The following is an 8664-nucleotide window of genomic DNA, read 5'->3' as shown; positions in this document are numbered from 1 at the left end:
TTTACATACTTTTCACAAAAAAAATGCGTTTCGAAAATAAAGCTATATCATAGGCATGACAGAATTAATGCGAGCCTAAGGCGGCGATTGGCAGAAACGTTAGCATACCGGACGAAATGCTTAGGGGTATTTCGTCTGCCGTTCCGTTCTGAGTTCAAATTCCGCCGAGGTCTACTTTACTTTTCATCCTTTCTGGGTCGATAAATTAAGGACCAGTTACGCACTGGAGTCGATGTAATCGCAATCCTTTTGTCTGTCGTTCTTTGTCCCCTCTATGTTTAGCCCCCTATAGGCAATAAAGAAATAAGAAACGTTAGCACGGCGGGCAAAATGCTTAGCGGTATTTCGTTTGTTTTTATGTTCTGAATTCAATTTCCGCCGAGGATCGACTTTACTTTTCATCCTTTGGGGGTCGATAAATTAAGTATCAGTTACGCACAGGGGTCGATGTAATCGACTTAATCCGTTTGTCTGTCCTTGTTCGTCCCCTGTGTGTTTAGCCCCTTGTGGGCAATAAAGAAATAAGAAACGTTAGCACGCCGGTCAAACTGCTTAGCGATGTTTTGTCTGTCTTTATGTTGTGAGTTCAAATTCGCCCGTGGTCGACTTTGTCTTTCATCCTTTCGGGGTTGATACATTTGCGTACTGGGGTAGATCTTATCGACTGGCCCTAAAATTTCCCCCTAAAATTTTCCCCTAAAATTTCGGGATTTGTTTCCAGAGTAAAAAAAGAATTAATGCGAGCCTACTTGTAGTGTTCTAGTATTTTTAGTGCAATTTCTTAATTCAGATAGTAATTATTCTCTCTATGCTCAACTCACAATAATGTCGAATACAAACTGATGAAACATTCACACATATTTTCAATCCCGTGTTTAGTTAATTTCATCTGTCTGAGTGGGGTTAATAAGCAATTATATATATTGTTCTTATGGAAAACTGTCGTAAGTCCAAAACGTTGCTTTATCAGAAAACGGAAAAATAATTTCACCATTCCATAGCAAAACCGTTGTACTACATTTTGACCAAGTTTGATACCTTGACATCTGAAGTAGATGGGGATACGATAGTTTGACCTAAAGAACCGGCTATTGTAAGCATTTGGTCAAGTTTGGACATACGATTGCTTAACGTATTAGCAACGATTGCAGATGTATTGTTGTCCAATCTAAATGAAACTATAGTTTGTTAACTGACACGAAGTTTAATTTTTTAATAAAAGCAACCTATTGTGGTTAAATTAAACTTACGATTGTTTTGAAAGTGATACCGATAAAATATTATTGAAGGAATACATAGCTACGGTCAATAACATATTTAAGAGTGCATGTGAGAAATAATCAAAGTGTATCTAAGGAAAAATCGAAGCGTATCTTAGGAATAATCACAGTCTGTGTATGGAGCACATTCTTTCTTAATTACGTATTATTCTCTTAGTAAGAAACTCAATAAAAAATAAATGCAAACATTTGCGAACCATATTACTTCAAAAATTAATTTGTGTGAAACACCTTAGCCCATGTAGTATTTTGTAATAATGTAAAAATTTGAAGATAAAGCAAATAATTTTATGAACAATATTACAAGGAAAGTTATATCAAACGAAACTACTATTATATCAAATAAGTATCCTCTTAATTGAAAATTGAAAATTTGTTAAGTCTAGACTATTCTTATTTATAACGATTTTTCTTAGCAGCCAATCATTTATATAATCCTTCTAGTGTTTAATCTCCACCCATCTAGCAACAAAAACAGCAACAAGAGAAAATTACAATAAAAAAACGCACTTAAATGAAACGAAATCGCAAATTGAATTTGTTTAATCATTATTATAACAAATTTTGTTTACATTTTGTAGGGGAAAAAGAGATAGATTTAATTTCATGAAAATTTGTCTAAGTTAATAGGAAAGAAAAATTCGGAAATATATAATACGATTAAATCAAATCTCAATCAAATATTTATATGTAAATGGAAAATTCCACATGTTTTATCCCATTCTTTTATTTATCTTTTCATTCAGCCTACTTTCAATTATAAACTGACAAAAGTGACTATGAATCTGCAGCGAAATTACATTTTCTTTATTTTATTAACTCTATCGTGTCTTTTTTAAATCACTAATTGTTTATTATTGAAATTTATATTTAAAAATACATGTTTAGAAATACATAAATACATTAATATGTGTACTCATATTATAGTAATTCTTATATATTATAATACAGAATTTATAGATAATGTTAAGAAAATTTTTCCACGCAGGTATATTTAATTACGGCGTATATATTTCATACATCTATAGCATTAAAAATCGCTTATCACTTGCAATATTACCAGTATTAATATTTAATGAAAAATGCGGTGCGAAAAGAAAGCATTACTCAATAATGAAATATAAAATAATTTCCATGATACATAACAACTGGTGCTCTAGAAGCGCACGCAAACAAAGCACTTCAATATTTAACACACACACCTATACAAAAACAACCACATATGAACACACACACACACACATATGTATGTATGTATGTATGTATGTATATATATATATATATATATGAAACTTGGTTATTTTCCCTAAAACTATATATTTTATATATATTTTATCTATAAAGCTCAATTTAATTTTAATTTTTTATAAATTGATTTTAATTGCGTTTTTACTTGTAATTTGGGATTTTGTCCCTAATATTATTATTATTATTATTATTATTATTATTATTATTATTATTATATATATATATATATATATATATATATTTATATATAGACTGCTTAAGTGAACATTGTATAAATATAGGCTTTCACTGGGCATTGACCATAGAAAATAGCCTATAATCGGGCACACAAAAAAACTGCGATGAAAATAAGAGATGTGGATTCGATTCCATTTCCCAGTTATCATCGACCAAATCTATTCGCATTACTTCAGTCAACCCGGGTCATATAATAAGACTGAAATCCTAGTCATGTGCTAGGTCACCATACTTCCTCACATTCAGACAATTTTGCATCTACATACATACGTACATACATACATACATACATACATACACACACATGTATACATACATACATACATACATACATACATACATACAAATTGACCGGGTGACTCGTACATTACAAGTCCAATCTGTGAGTGGAACAATAAATATATGCAAGACTTTTCTTTAGTTCCGAATGTGAATTTGTCTGTGTTAACTAAATCCCAAAGATGAAGCCTTGCATCTTTGTTTGAAAGCGGCTTCCTTCTCAGTGGAACATTTATAACGCAGCATCTGCATCATCTTGATGATATTTTGAGAGCTTTGGGAGAAGTTGATTTTAGCAAGGCCTTTGACAGGGTTGATCATAAGATTTTCTTGAAAATAGAATACAACATTAGTGTTTCTGGAAAGCTACTACAATGGATCAAATGTTTTCTGAGAGACAGAACCCAACCCGTTGTAGTCGAATGAGGAAAATCAAGCGCAATCAAAATGAGTAGTGGTGTTCCACAAGACACTGCGTTGAGTCCACTTCTTTTCATCATCTACACGAATGACGTTACTGACATCATCAAGTACAGCAACATAAGTATCTTTGCAAATGATTCCAAGATCCAGAAGTTCATCACTGAAGTGAGTGACCGGCTATGTGTTAAGTGAGATCATCTGCATGATGTGGAAAATATTCCATCAGCATTCCCGAAATGATGTTGGCATCACCTTTGAGATACATTCAAGATTTGAAGTCGTATCATCCGCCCACAACATAAATCACAGGTCGCATATCATAACAACAATGCGGCCCAATTATTTCACCTCAATTGGCCCCGCTCCCTTTAACATTACAACCGCTATATATCGATCAAATTTGAGAATGAGTAAAATGAGAAAAAAGTTAGGTTGCGTATTGGCATGCCATACAGGGAGAGACAAATTGCGCCAATACCAACCAATCAGAATAGTAGACACAACGGGGTCCAGAACAGCGCCCAACATGTAGCTGTTAATTGCTCGTATGTATGTATAAATAATAGAGATAGGAAGTTCACTAGTGTTCCCTACACTGGAATATATATTTATCTTTAGTTTTATATAGAAAGAAGTTGTTGGGTTCATTGTGCTCAGAAGATAATCTTAAACAGTAACTCAAATCATAAATGCGAAAAACCCAAATTAACATTAATGTTAAACACAAATGGGTACTTAAGTGACACTAAGCCTAATGAATTCTGCGAAGTTCCTTTGAATATTGCTGCGAAAAGACTCAGGTCATCTACTATATGTTTGTAAAAGAGGTTTTGTACTTGCGAAGATCGGATTTAATAAAAAGGAATCATAAATAAACCATTGAATCGGTTCGATTAGTACTCCTTCGTAATCAGGAAATGCTGGAAACCTATGCTTATGCAGTAGAAGCAGGGAAGGTTCTGGAGCATACAGCGTACCAAAAAAGACCTTGGAGAAGGGTATTATATCGGTGCAAATAACTCTATCACTTCATCACAGAAGTGGAAACCTGTGCTACGTATTTTAATATTGTCTTATCTAGCATTATTTTCAAAGTAATGAATGAATGAATATCGGAAAGATCGGCCCAACAAGCACAACACATAATTTGCGGCCTACACAGTATTCAAGCGATGTAAAAATGTTCTTTACCAAATCGCTTTAGGGAAATGCTGGAAGTATGAGGAAGACCTCTCCACTCAATGTATTTCATGCTTTCTCTACCGATATATCAAATTAATGATTGATGTTATGTAAGTTGCATTCAGAAAGTTTGATTTTAAATACAAGAATCTCGTCCGTTTCTTTTTTAAGATATGAAAAGACGTGACATGCTATCAAATATTATGAATTTCACGCATCGGATTTAGAATCAGTACTGGGACAAGTTTACGTATTGGCGCTTGTACTGTTTGATAAAATCGATACTTGTGTGACAGCACTATTATGCAGAAGTATGGAAAAGAGGCGGCACGTTTATAAAATTCAAGTTTCACTGAAAACATTTTGACAAAAGAGGGATTTTTGACAAAAAGTAAGTTGTTAATTGTGGTCGAAAACAGGAACCTAAGACGACCATCCACGGTGTCTGCAATTGTTTAATATATGAAAGAATATGCATGAGTGATAATGTCCATAAATCAGAGATCATCTGGCCATTAAACAGTGGACACAATTCATATTCTTTTGTTTCTCAGTTCAACGGTTATTTGCTCTCCACATTCTCCTATTTCGGGTGCATAGGCCGCGGCATTTTCATCCGGGGTACATGGACAATTAGAGTCTAAACCACCTCAGACAGGAAACTTTATAACGACTGGAATGTTCAGGTAATGGGACTCTACCAATGTTTTGGTCTGAACTTACATCCGGGTGCGAGCCCCAGACAGAAATGCTTGACATATTCAGTTGTATAAGAGAATTTCAGTGTCACATGGTGAAATCAGATTCCAGAAAACATGATTCCAGAAAATATTCTGCTACTTCACAGGAATAATACGTGTGTGCTTTTCAAGCATATGAAGTCTGATCCATAAGTATCCGAACTGTTGTCATATTAACGAAGATAAAGCACACAGAGTGAATCCGCCCGGAAAAAAACCTACCTTGAAAGCTGTTGTCTATGCATATTAAGTTTCAACGATTTAGCTCATTTCTGATATTTACAAATGTGCTTCAAATTAAGGTGTGTAGCGTGTGATCGTCGCATTGACCATGACAGAGAAAGTTGTCATGGCGACACCTACTCAGAGGCCTATGCAAAATTGTATAAGAGAAGAAAAAAAAAGTCCCAGACTACAGCATACACGTCTTCACAAAAAACCCCCACAAATTTCACAACTTGCAAAGTAAACACAGTGATGTCATTCAGCACACTGCCTCATGAAGATTACTGTTAGCTTTCACTGAGAAAGCAATCATGAGCTGTCGTCTGTTGGAGCCCTAGAAAACTAGTCCAGGAACGTTTTGATTCGCTGTCATACATTCATTCATGCATACACATATATGTATGAATATTTATGTATATATGTATTCCAACAGTGACATATCGATGGCAAGCTGCCAGAAACGTTAGCACACCGGGCGAAATGCTTAGTGTATTTCGTCTACCGCTACGTTCTGAGTTCCAATTCCGCGGAGGTCGACTTTGCCTTTCATCCTTTCGGGGTCGATAAATTAAGTACCAGTTACCCACTGGGGTCGATGTAAACGACTTAATCCCTTTTGTCTGTCCTTGTTTGTCCCCTCTATGTTAGCCCTTGTGGGCAATAAAGAAACAACGAATAAATAAGAAGCGTTGGCACGATAGAAGAAAAAATCTTTAGCGGTATTTCTCCCGTCGATACGTTTTGCGTTCAAATTCCGCCGAGGTCGACTTCGTTTTCCATCCTTTCGAAGTCAATAGATTAAGTACCAGTGAAACACCGGTGTCGATGTAATCGACTTCTCCCCTTGCCCAACGTTTCAGGCTTTGTACCTTTAGCACAGATGATTATTATTATCAATAATAATAGCATGAGTAATAGCAGCAGTAGTTGTGGTGGTGTTAGTAGTAGTGGCGATAGTAGAATATAATAAGGACATCAAACACCATACAAATATATTCAAAACGATGAAATGAAGAAGAACAGCAGACAGATCTCGGCAGATCAAATGTGATTACTGAACAATATTTTCGTTACTTTTCTCAGCTTTTATTCAAGTTGAATGTGTCTCATAAGCCGTTGTTCTAGAAAGTTCCGTGTGAGATAATAATTGATGAATGTATATAAACAATCTCTGACATATCATAATGCCATAGTTTTTGCAATTATCACACGTTTTTGTGAGGTGTATGTGTATTTGCCTATGAGTGTATACACACACACACACACGCACACACACACACACACATGCACACACACACACACACACGCACACGCACACACAGACACATACACAGACACACACATACACACATACAGACACACAGACACAGACACAGACACGCACACACACACACACACACACACACACACACACACACACACACACACACTCACACACACGCCTTTCTCCACATATAGGTTTTGCAAGAGCTAGTTGATACAATGATATTATATAAAGAATGATTTTCTGATAAGTTATTTACTATTTAGAAGTTTTGAGGAAAATAGTGTCACGCGGAGACTTGGAAACACGAATTCGCATTGTGTGCAAGCGCTTTCGCTCTTCAACATTTCACACAAATGTGTACTGTACCAAACCAGAGACAGTTTCTGTCTCTCCTGCAACGAGGTATGTATATATATACGTAAGGCTAGAGATAGGAGCGATGACCTACCTTGCAAATGCTATACGGATACAAATCGTGTGTCGATAGCTTGCTGGAAAAGATGATTTCCTGGGGCTAAAACGATAGTAACAACGTCCTTTATAGGATTGTCACATCCTGTTCGCATACTAAATTTACTATTCAGTAGTGTTACTGTATATCTCTCGGTCAGAGATTTAAAACAAGTTGTCTCTCTCTCTCTCTCTCTCTCTCTCTCTCTCCCTCTCTATCTATCTCTATCTCTATCTCTATCTATCTGTCTGCACACACACACACACACACACACACACACACACACACACACGTACGTTTGTTATTATGCAGCCTGTGTAAAATAAAATTCTATGACACTCCAAGCCTAATCAAAATCTTTTGCTGATCACGTTTATATCTCTGTCGCTCAATGTAGGCTGCACATCATACATTAAACATACTCGCATAAATTTAATCACCATTGTTATGTATCCATGTGTGTGCGTGCGTGTGTATTTGTGTGTGTGTGTTTCCGTGTCTGCGTGTGTAGAAATTCTTTTAAATGGTTCAGACACAAGGCTGCGGTAATGCTGTAGCACAACTGCGCATTTCTATTTTTTCTACATTCTCCTTCTTCGGCTGGTTAGTCCTGATTTGTGAGGTTTCATATCACAGTATTTGTTTTAGCCGGTTTCCCAATTAGTTTTTCTGTACTAATGTACTTGATGAATCAAGTATATGATCAGTCTATAGACACTTCAACACTTAAAGTAATTCTTAGGCGGAATCAGCGTGTATTTCAAGGCTGATATTTTAAGCACAATAAATCATACGGTGTTCAACATAGTTTCCGTCTACAGAAATTCTTCAACTTAGTTCGGTTCTAGGCGGAATTAATACCAGGTTATCGTGATAGTATAGCGATATATCTATATCTTTATATATCTTTATACATTTATCATTTTATCTATCTTAGTATTGATGTGGTAAAGGTTTTGTGGCTGTTGTTATTACTTATGCGAGAGTATAAAAGTATAAAGAAAATATTCAATTTTGTATACATATCCACATGTCTCCGTGTGCTTCACAATGTTATACGTTACCCTGTTATTTAAGTGAACATTATGGTATGAATTATTAATGATGGTATATATTTATATCGTACATATATATGTATATGTCTGTTTGTACGTATACAAACATATCTATATGTATATATATAAGCATAAAAGCACTGAATAGATACATATTGATAAGCAACTACGTAATGTATTCACCGAGGTTATATTTATTTATTATTCTTTTCGGTTAGTCTACAAGGACATGAATCTATATTATAATCTGTATAACTATTGCTTATTTACCATTTAC

Source organism: Octopus bimaculoides, chromosome 19, assembly GCF_001194135.2.
Source record: "Octopus bimaculoides isolate UCB-OBI-ISO-001 chromosome 19, ASM119413v2, whole genome shotgun sequence".
In the NCBI taxonomy this organism is placed as follows: Eukaryota; Metazoa; Mollusca; class Cephalopoda; order Octopoda; family Octopodidae; genus Octopus; species Octopus bimaculoides.
The sequence above is the reverse complement of the archived record's forward strand: the minus strand, read 5'-3'. Positions refer to the sequence as shown.